This window comes from Pteropus medius, unplaced genomic scaffold (assembly GCF_902729225.1).
Source record: "Pteropus medius unplaced genomic scaffold, Ma_sr-lr_union100, whole genome shotgun sequence".
NCBI lineage: Eukaryota > Metazoa > Chordata > Mammalia > Chiroptera > Pteropodidae > Pteropus > Pteropus medius.
In genome coordinates, this window is record NW_024354500.1 from 12,532,231 (window position 1) to 12,543,310 (window position 11,080).

Genomic DNA, 11,080 nt, shown 5'->3' on the forward strand with positions numbered 1-11,080 from the left:
GGGCTTCGGTATTAATTAAATAATAGTATTCAAATGCAATCCAACTTCTGCAGCCAAGATATCATGAAGCTCTCCAACCTTCTGGGGCTATGTCATTTTATAGCCCTCAAAATGAATGAAGTCCTGTCTTTGCTCCCCAATATCTTTGAGGATTTTTCAAGGATTCACAATTCTTAGGGTTCCTAGCTGCCCACCTCTCCACTTTCACTTTCTCCTAACATCCATCTCAGTGTGAACAGAGCTGCCCTTCTCTCGCAGAGCTCCACCTGGGAACTCTGCCTCTCCTCTTTCATGCTTCTGAGAGCACTATTTTCACAAAGCTGTTACCTGTAGCAGACTTTGATTTGCTGTTTTGAGGGAGGGATGGCGTGGTGAGAGAAGATGGAGTGAAAGGTACACAATAACAGTAATTTCAACAGAGAACACAAAATACCCTGAAAAAATTTCAGACATCACTATTACTGGCATTTACGGGCCATTTCTTGCTACTGAGAATTTCTCACTGCTTGTCTTGAGCCATATTTTGAGGTTTCTCTCTTCTATGACCCTCATTGCTTTCCCTTTCCCAGATTCTCAGGCCCTTTACTCATTTACTCACTCCTCTTTCAAGGTTTCTCCCAGAAATACAAATGTGTTTTTACTTTTCTCTCTCTCCCTTTCTCTCCCTCCCTCCTTCTCTCTCAGGCAATGACAAGGGGGCCTTCTTTAATCAAGATAACAGTCTCATTGTGATATTTTCCTGAAAAGAGTCATTACCCCAGGACTGAATTATGAATTCCTCATGATAGGTCCAGAAATTCTATGTAGAAGGGGCTTTGTAAATTTAATCTAACTGAAAGGGAATTGAGAAAACTTGCCTTGAAATTGTGTTTGCATAGCAAACAAACAATTTTTAACTTACCTGTACATCAGCCAAAGTCCTGACAGAAATCAATATTCCACTCAAAGAGATTTAACTGAAGAGAATTTAATTACAGGACTGTTTTCAGAAGTGTGGACAGGTTAGAGAAACCAACAAGGAACAACACTGGGGCACCTAGGGACCAGTGACAGTGGGAAGCCATTGCACTCCTAAGCCTGAAGGAGGGAGGGAGAGAAATAGTGTCTTTGAGCCTGGTGACAGCTAGAGCTGTGGAAGCACCTGTAAGAGCTGTTATTTTAGGTGTTACGGGCACCAAAGCAGGGAGGGAGAAGAGGAAGAAGTACCCTGATCTCTCATTTCTCTTGCCTTCCAGGTTCTTGCAGGTGCTCCCCATGGCCAAACTCAACCAGATGCCAGAGGGCAGGGGAGCCCTGGTGAAGTAGTCTGCAGGGATTCCCTACCCCTGGCCCAGAACAGGTGAGGGTGGGGGTGGGTGAAAGAGAATAATCAGAACATATTGTATATTTATTTGGGGGTAGCTATGAAAACAGAAATGAAGAAGATCAAGGACAGCTCAACCACTGCTGGCCACTTCCTAGAAGACAGAAGCAATTGCAGTCAAATTTTATTTCACAAAGAAACTTTCCTCTCCTAATATGCCGTAATGCTGTTAAGAAGACAGAGGTTAGGCCTCACTTTCTTCCCTATTTCTGAGAAAAGGTCTGAGTTACAGGCAGAGCAAGGAGCAAGGGAAGTATTCAAACAGTGTTCACCCTGGCCTTATCACTAAGGCTGTCACCTCTTTTGCACTATAGGTTAGCTCAAAACACTCTGTATTATATAAAAATTAGAAAATCAACTTTTGACACATAAAACTAACCAGCAACAACCAATCCAGAAGTCAAACACAATTGAGAAGGTGCACTTTAGAACTTTTAATTCTTTTTTATTACATCTAAACTCAAGTTCTCAACTAACCTTGAGAAGAATTTACATAACTGTTTGAAATCAGTGAGATAAAAACAGATTACCAAAATGTGGAGAAAGGATGCAGGATTGAGTCTTTCCTCAGGGCTGAGTACTAATTTGAGGAGATGTCTCTGTTTCTTTTTATAGAACAGACTCTACAAGGTAAGCCTGCTGCTCTGCATTCTTTCATCTGGTTGTGTCTGCAGTTGCCAGAGGAGTGAAGGAAGAATTTTTAGAATGAATTTTGGTTCAACCCTATTCCCTAGATGGGTCAATGACAACCTCAACTTTGAGGAGCAATCATAGCATAAAGATATGGCCCTGACCTGCATACAGCTGGGATATATGTACTATGGTGTCAAAGAGAGAATATCATGACATTTTTTAAGAGGAAAATATTGTCCTCTGTAAAGTTAACTCTGGTATGACTTGAGGAATAAAAAAGAGAAGTATCCTTGAACATATTGCTCAAGATCCTTCACATTTTTGGTGTCCGGGATAGCCTGTAGAAGAGGTGCTAAAATAACTGACTGAATAATCATTTAATTAGACCCTAAAATCCACTAAGGGCTGAGCTGAGTGCTTTACATGAATTACCTCAAAAAATCTGGGAGATGCATGTAAAATATCCCTATTTTATAGGGGGAAAAAAAACCAGGTTGGAAGAAATTATTGGTTTGCTCAAAGACACATAACTTGTACATGGAAAAGCTGATATTAAAACCCAATTCTGTCTGTGTTCAAAGACTTTGCTCCTAACAACCACACCACACTGAATGAATGTGCCAGGGAGTTTGGAAGGAGGGTAGTGAGATGGTATATCAGATGGATGGTTAAAATTGTTTCCAGAACCATGAATCCATATGCAGAGATGAATTTAATTAATCAGAACTCATGGCTGGAAGTGATAGAAACCCAATTTAAGCTAGCTGAAGCTAGAAAAAAATTAATTTATTGGCTTATTTAACCTAAAAGTCAAAGGGTTGGTAGCTTCTTGCATAGAACCAGTTTCATCTATTAATTTTGCTTATTTTTTTTTTGCTTTAATTTGTAGGCTGGCTGTGTCTACTTTGGAGAAGATGAGTCCTGATGGCACCAGACTTATATAGTTTTTATTGTTCATGACTTCAAATGAGTAAAAAAATCCCTACGTCTGATCATCCATAATAATCCTTGAAAAACATTGGCTCTGCTTTGATTGCATGCTCATCCTTGGACTGATCGCTGTGTTTGAGGGGGAATGCAATGCTGCTATTGACCAGCCTGAGTCATAGGCTCACTTTCAGTGGGATAGGCAAGGGTATGTGGTTGACAGCCTCAACTGTTAAGAAACAGTTCCCAAAAGAGAAGGAAGCTGGACAGATTTAAAAAGAAAAAAAGGTCGGAAAATAAAAACGGGTACGAAAATTACTAACTTACTAACTAAATGAACAAACAGGGCAGTCTCTAGTTATCGGTAGCTAAATGGAGGATGTGAGACAAGCATATGAGAAAACATTGCTTGCTACCCCATTGAGTAAGAGATACAATGTGTTAAAAATAGCTCCCTTGAGAAGAGCACACTGCTTGAACAAAGATAAAGAGATAGCTTCCTTATTCTTAAAATATAAACCAATACTACTAGAATAATAATAACTTCCATCCATGAAGCATTTCTTTTTCTTAGCAAGGATATCGGTAATTTCCATAGACATCAACTCACTCATTACTCTGAAAACAAACAAAAAAATAGTTTAGGAGTAAGAGCCATTACTATTATTTAAAGGCGGGGGGAGAGAGAGAGAGAGAGAGTAGAGAGAGAGAGAGAGAGAGAGAGAGAGAGAGTGAATGGAGGGAGGGAGGGGAGGAGGAGAGAGAGAATATGAATATGAATATGAATATGAATATGAATGAGAATGAGAGAGTGAGAATGACAATGTTGTATAAAGTTAATACCTAGTAGACTGAATAGGCAATCTTTAATTTTGAAACTCTCCTGACAGAATAGTGTCTGGTCTATGGCCATGCCACCCTGAACACGCCCGATCTCGTCTGTTCTCAGAAGCTAAGCAGGGTTGGGCCTGGTTAGTACTTGGATGGGAGACCAACCACCTAGGAATACCGGGTGCTGTAGGTTTAAAAAAAAAATAGCGTCTGAAGGCCTACTTCTGGATTCTCTCAAGCTCAACATCCTTCTCGAGGTGCTTTTCCAGAAGATCTGAGATCTCAGCTTTTGCCCTTTGGATTCTTCTCTCCAGCCTCCTTCCTCTGACTGGTGAGTACTCAAGGAGTCTTGACTAAGAACCTGAGGTTAATACTGTAGATTAACTAGCCCACGGAGTCTTTTCCTTTCTCCATTCTCCTCTCTTCCTTCCTCCAGCCACCCAAGAAACTAAATTTTTAGACTGCTCAACTGGCATCTCTTTGGTGCTTTCCTCTGTTAACAGAACTCTTCTTATTTTGTCCTCCTATTTGTTTATATGTGCATCTTTGTCCATTTCCTCCCGGCCCTCCATCGTTGACAAGATGAAAGTTCATGTTAATTCATTTTTGTATTGACAGCAGTTTTTATACTGCCTGACATATAGTAGGTACTCAAGAAATATTGGTTAAGCGAATGAGAATTTGACCATTATTTGTAAAATAATGAGTCTCTGTTTTGTTAGGAAATAGAATAGAATTCAGGGAAATTTTTGCAGAACTCAAAGAACTATGGACATTCTAACTTAATTAAATAGCTAAATATGTAATTATATACTAAACTGAGTCTCATACTAGATTTTATTATGAAAAAGTAGTAACAGTATCAAAGAGTTAAGGAAAGCAGTAAGATGAATACCTTTAGATGAGCATTGGCATCCAACAGACCTGGGTTCTATTACTGGCTATTCTGATTGTTATTACTGCATCATGAATTACCCCAACACTAACATAGCAACCAGGTAGTTGTCTCTTGGAGTCTCTCATACATTTGCAGTCAGACATGGGTTGCAGGCGTCTGAAACCTCAGCTGTGCTGGAAACATGGCTGACAGTTCATGCTGGACTGATGACCAGAGGGCTTATATATGGCTTCTTTAGCATGGAGGTCTGAGGATGGTCAGATTTCTTAGATGCTGGTTAGCTTCTACCAAAATAAACATCGCAAAAAGCCAGGTGGAAGCAGCATCACCTTTTCTGACTTAGCCTCAGAAGTCACTCCATGGGAGCATAATTTTAGAAGAACTACATTCTAACTATTTTTATAGGATACAGTCATTCTAAGTTCCAATCAACTGACTCAAATGTGAATTTTTGGAACCCAACCTGTTTGTTTGTAACTGCAAAGTAGTCTCCCTATGTGTGCAAGTATACCTATTATGATAGTATATACATCCTTGCTATTCTGTCAAAGAGATAAAAGAAAGAAAAAAGTTAATCAGAAAAAAGTCTATTAGTCATTAAATGACATAACTTTGCATTATGCTAAAAAAAAAAATACCAGGAGAGAGATTAATGGTTAATTTTTATTTAACACAGAAGCAAGAACTTTAAAGTCCTTTTAAAGTTCTTTAAAGACTATGAGAGTCTAAAGACTATCACATTGAGTCAGCAGCTAGAAACACATATAATAAAGAATAGAAAAATCATAGGAGAAGACAGTCATCCTTGTAATCAATGTTTTATAAATTCCCTGTGGATAATTAATTTCATATAATACTATCCAGTGTTTTAAAAGTCCCTCCCTTCTTCTTCTTCCCCAAAACCTAGAAATATTTGATATTCAATATGAGAACCTTGTCACAGAGTTATATTAAAAGATTTAATTAACAGAACGTTCTACATAGCAAACTATCAAATACAAAGAGATTATTCTCTAAGAGATCCCAGGGGTTCTTGAGCAAACTGTAGAGCCCATTCGCTTCAACCACAATCTCTGACACATTGCCTTCCTGAGAAGCTGTGGCAGATGTTGATTTGCAGTTACTTTTATATTCAACTTCCCAGGGCTTTCTGGAACTCTTCACATAATGAATCTTGAAAGTGATGAAAAATTCCCATTAGCTCTTGATCTCTGTAATCATCTCTCCGCTCTAGAAACTCTTACTCCATTTCTCTGGTTGTTAACTAACTATTCATTCATCTCCTTCTGGCAAGCCATTAAATCAGAGAAACAGTTGGCTGTGGAACCTGGAGAAAGATGAGGTCTCTGTCTGCTTGCTAAGGGGAAGGGAACTTAAGACTCTTTGCTAGTGATCACCAACTTATTTGTCTCTATGATAACTTTCTTACCTTGGGCAGAATAATGTCCTCTCCTCACTGATTTTCCAACGGCCTTACTACCTTTCTTATTCTTCCAATGCTCCCTTACAATACATCTCTGCATGACAGTCTCATTTTGGGAGCTGTCTTGGGCCTGCACAAATGGGAGGGGAAAACCTAGCTCCAATAATAATTACTTGACATCAGTGAGAAAGAAATATTAATGAGGCATAAGTACATTAACCAAAAACCAAACTCTATTCTCGGCTCTCCTGGAAAGATTCCTGTCTTTGCTATCATCCTCGAATCCCTATTCCCCTATCCCTAAGTTTTGTTTTGGTTTGGTTTGGTTTTTTTCCCCTTTCAGGCACACTGCTTTGCTTCACTGGCCTAATATTCCTTTGATTGACTAAGAAGCCACTCAATGATTTGGGAGGCAAAACTCTCTTCTTTCCTGTCCCCCTTCCTAACAAAATATTTCTTTCAATAGATTTCCTTCATTAGATTTAGTTTTATTATTTGAGGGTATCCTTATGGATATATATATATATATATATAATATGTAATATTATATATATATATATTATATAATATTATATATATATATATTATATAATAAGTATATATGTATTAAAGAATTGAGTATTTCAGTAAGACAGTATGTTAATAATCGGGTTATCTAATAAAGCCAGAACTACCTACTATTTGAGAAGTTGTTAGATGATGAGCTTGGAAGAACTGAGAGACCAAATGCTACCACGGGATAGAAATGGTAGGTTGTACAGTGTCCTGGTGATCATGGACACTGGTGACTTTGGAGAAAGGTTCTGCAAAGACATAAGGAACTCTTGTACCCAATTTAGAATACTGCAAAAGAATATCAAAGTAGGAATAGATCTTAGAAATCATAGAACGGTGTCGATATGGGCCGTTCAGCTAGCCAATATCTTCATTTTATTTACTTATGTATTATTTTTAATTGTGGCAAAAAGCATTTAACATAAAATTTATCATCTTTAATCATTTTTAACTGTAGAGTTCAGTAGTATTAACTATATTCACTTTGTCATAAAGTTTTCCCCTACATTTTCTTCGAGAAGTTTTATAGTTTGAGGTCTTACATTTAGGTCTTTAATCCATTTTGAGTTAATTTTTATATATGGTATAAGATAAGAGTCCAGTTTTATTCTTTTTTTTTTTTTGCATATGGATATCCAGTTTTCCCAGTACCATTTGTTGAAGAGACTCTCTTTTCCCCATTGAGTGTTCTTGATACTTTTGTCCAAGATCATTTGACACATATATGTGAGGGTTTATTTCTGCATTCCAGTTTATTTTTGAATGAACTAAAGTTTACCGTGATTTGGTGACACTTTGTATAGAGAGTAAATTTGTATCGGTCTGCATGACTGTAACTGTCTACCAGTTACTGTGTGCTGTTAGACAATTTATCTTTCTGTGCCTCATTTTCCTTATCTGTAAAACAACAATAATGACAATATATCTCTCACAATGGAATTGTGAAAATTAAATAATACTTGTTAGAAAAATGCCTTATACACAAGAAGTACTCTATAAATCTTAGCTATTATTATTTCCTGAATTATCCTCTTTCACGATTTTACTAGGATACATCCATCATAATTATAGCTCTCCAAGGATCTTCAGGTCATAGCAACTCTCTCAATTCTAGATGCCACCAACTATTCATACCTATTGTGCACTCTTCATTGTTGTTCCAATACCTGGGGGTTTGTTTCCCATTTTATCTTAACCCTGGAGACCATGTGGCTTGCTGCCTTCTACCCATTACGCACTTTCCCTCAATGTAGGAAATGAAGAATGATCAATATTTGGGAAAAAAAGATAAAAGAAGGTAAAGGCCTGTGTAGTTTCTCAAAGTTGGTATTCGGTATGTATTGATCCATTTGCCTACAATAGATTTGAAAAGGATCAGAGACTTCCCTCCTTTTCTGTGGTCTATTGTGAAGGACTGAGGTCAGGTGGAGAATGTGAGGGAGTAGAGGAAAACTAAAGCTTTTTGGTACAGCTTGATTTGAAATTGACAGGCAGCAACCACAAAAATCTACCGGGTTCTTAGGACGCACACTGCCTAATTCCTTACCTGACTGATAATGCTGCTTGCAGAAGGATAGAACAAATTTAAGTTAAATAAAAATAAATGTATTAACCATACCAGCAGCAGAATAGGTCAGAACAACCAGGAAAATTGCAAAAATCTAAGCAAAGGTGAGTGTTGACATTTGTTCACTCCAGTGTGTTTTGGTGCAGCTGGGGTTAACCACGTCTCTGTACTTTCCGTCCTTTTCAGATGAATTCTTTCTGTTAGAACCCATGTTCTTTCCATTATCTTTTGATCTCTTTCCCTTTTCATATTAAAAGACCTCTGGAAAACCTGAAGTATAAATGTTGTTTATAAAAATTGTTCTTGTCCCAATATTAATGTAAATTAACCAGCTATGCCTGATATATCAGTGTCCAACTAATCTCAATATTAACAAAACTCAACTATATTGCTGTTTTAATTAAATCGATAGCAATCTTTAGTTCACATTGTTTCATCTAAGAAGACAAAATGTCGAAAGTGAATATTAAACATTAAGAAAGTTTTATTCTTAATATTCTTAATACAGTATATATCAATATGTATTTATCAAATATAGAAGGTTAATACTTCTTTAAAACATTGGAATATAATGATTATATCATCAGAGAAAACTTTCATGGACATTTTTAAAGGCAAAGACTCTAAATATAATTGAGTATTATTTTGAAATGAAAAAAACTTCCAAAATTATTCTAGTTACTAGCAAGGTAATATGTTTTCTTCACTTTTCAAAAGTTGTTCTTATAAAAATAAAGAACATATATTCTATGGTATTTAATCAAGACCTAGGACTTAATTATAGGCTTCTATTGTCAAAAGTAGGAGAATCGTGTTACTTCAAATTAAATCTTGTTAGTGTGTGTGCATGCATGTGTGTGTGTGTGTGAAATCATAACTCACTTTACAAGTCCCCCCCTCATTTGATAAACCCAGTTCTTGGACCTATAGTTAGTAAGATGCATGGCAAGCACATAGAAGAGACTCATAAATATTTAAATAAGTGAATTGTTTTCTTTCGGTTTGTTTTCTGGGGGAAAAAAAAGATTGGTTTTCTACTCTTTTTCCTTTTAAGATTGGGTTTATATGAGATTCAGTAAAGATGTCACACAGTCATTGATCCAAGTGTTGTCAGTTTTAAAGTTTTATTTATATATGTAATAAGGATAATATTTTGGTGCTGTTTGGTCCTCAATAATTCTTGTTTCCAAGCTCCCCTATTAAAAGTTATACTTGGCAGATCAAATCAGAGGTTCTTTCAAGTTGTGGAGAGGACAACTCATCCACAATGAAGGCTGAGCCACTGTGCTAAGTGCTATGAGGAAGAAGAAGGATATGACATAGAGGAAGTCCCTTTCAGGGAGGAAGAAAAAGAAGTCTCTCCCTTTCCAGGGGAAGATGGTTGGAAGTTGGATGTATGACTTGTGTTGGGACTTTGAGGGAAGATGCTGGTGGGAATAGCTAGAGAAGCACAGTGGACTTTCCAGTTACACTTCAGTGCCCACCAGTCAGTCTAGAGACTACTTTAAACTATCCACAAGGTAGCAAAGACCAATAGAATATAATTAATAAATGCCAAATGGTTTCATTGCCAAGAGTGTTTTCCCCTACAGACACTATCTTGAGTAGAAAAACAAAGATGGAGGAACATCTCCAGTAGGGAGCTGACCTTTGAATTGACAGAATATTTACCTAAACACAACTGTTTAATCCAGAAGTTATTTTAATGGACAAGTTAAAGTGTCTATTGTTCTGCCGCTGAAATGTACACTTAAAATGGTTAATTGTTAGTATATTTTACCACAATTTTTAAAAGTTAAAAAAATTTTTTTAATGTATTTCTTGTTCTTTACCTACTTCTCACCCCAGTTATAAGAAGTAAGAAAGCTATATTTCTTTGCATATCCAAATATGATATAACTAAAATTTAACCCTGAACACCTCCCCAAACACACATACATACACACATACTTTAAAATTCATAAAGCTTTCAGTCCTAGGACCCTTTTCAAACTTTCTTATCTTTTAAGGGTTCTCCTCTTCACAAGTGAAATTCTTCCAGAATTCGGGGTTTCAGATGTGATCTGGACTGAATTTATTTTTCTTCTGAATTTCCTAGGATCAAATATTCTTCATATCTCACTAATAAATATGAAAAACAAAACAAAATTAAAAAAAAATTAGGCCCAAACCTCTATACTACCTTGTTCTCCCTACAAATCTCAAAATCCAGAGTATTTGAGAGAGTGAGAGCTATGAGAAAGTCATGTCTACTACATATCATATTCCAAAGGAAACTTTGGGGTTGGTTGGGTCCACGGACAGTTTTAATAATAATATAAACCTTCTCAGTATTTCTTGTCCACCCCCCTCTCCATCTGTAATAATATACTGGAAGCCAGTTTTTCTAAACCGCTTTTTTCATATGTGGTACTAGAACTGTCTGTCCATGTCAAAAACCTCTACCTCTAGATAAAAGTAAGTAAAATGAGGTGAATGTGAAGACAGACTGAGCTGTGCCACTCATGCACTATGTGACTTTGGGTGATTACTTCATCTCTCTGACCTTTAATTTTCTTCTTCATAAAGTGGGGATAATTCAAACTTCATGAAGTCTGTTGTAAAGGTTAAGTAAAATAATGAATATAGAGGGCTTACTTAATTAATCTGTATTGCTATTATGAATATCTCCTCCATAAGTTTAGCCCCTCTCACTTCTATTCCTGTCCTATGAAACACTTGTGAATAAATTCCCCTGTACTTTCAACATTTTCTTTTATTCCTTTTTTGAGCACGTACTATGGACCAGATATAATGTTAGCAATTCTTGCTACCATAAAATGCACTGTTCACATCTCATTTCTCAACAAAATTATGAGATGCATAGAGTGAATTCACATTAAT

The 11,080-nt window shown here is 36.7% G+C and overlaps 1 pseudogene; it reads left to right on the forward strand.

Annotated features, from left to right (window-relative positions):
- Positions 1 to 3,824: 3,824 nt before the first annotated feature.
- LOC120595075 (uncharacterized) lies at positions 3,825 to 3,947 on the forward strand (annotated as a pseudogene).
- The last annotated feature ends 7,133 nt before the right edge of the window (positions 3,948 to 11,080 follow it).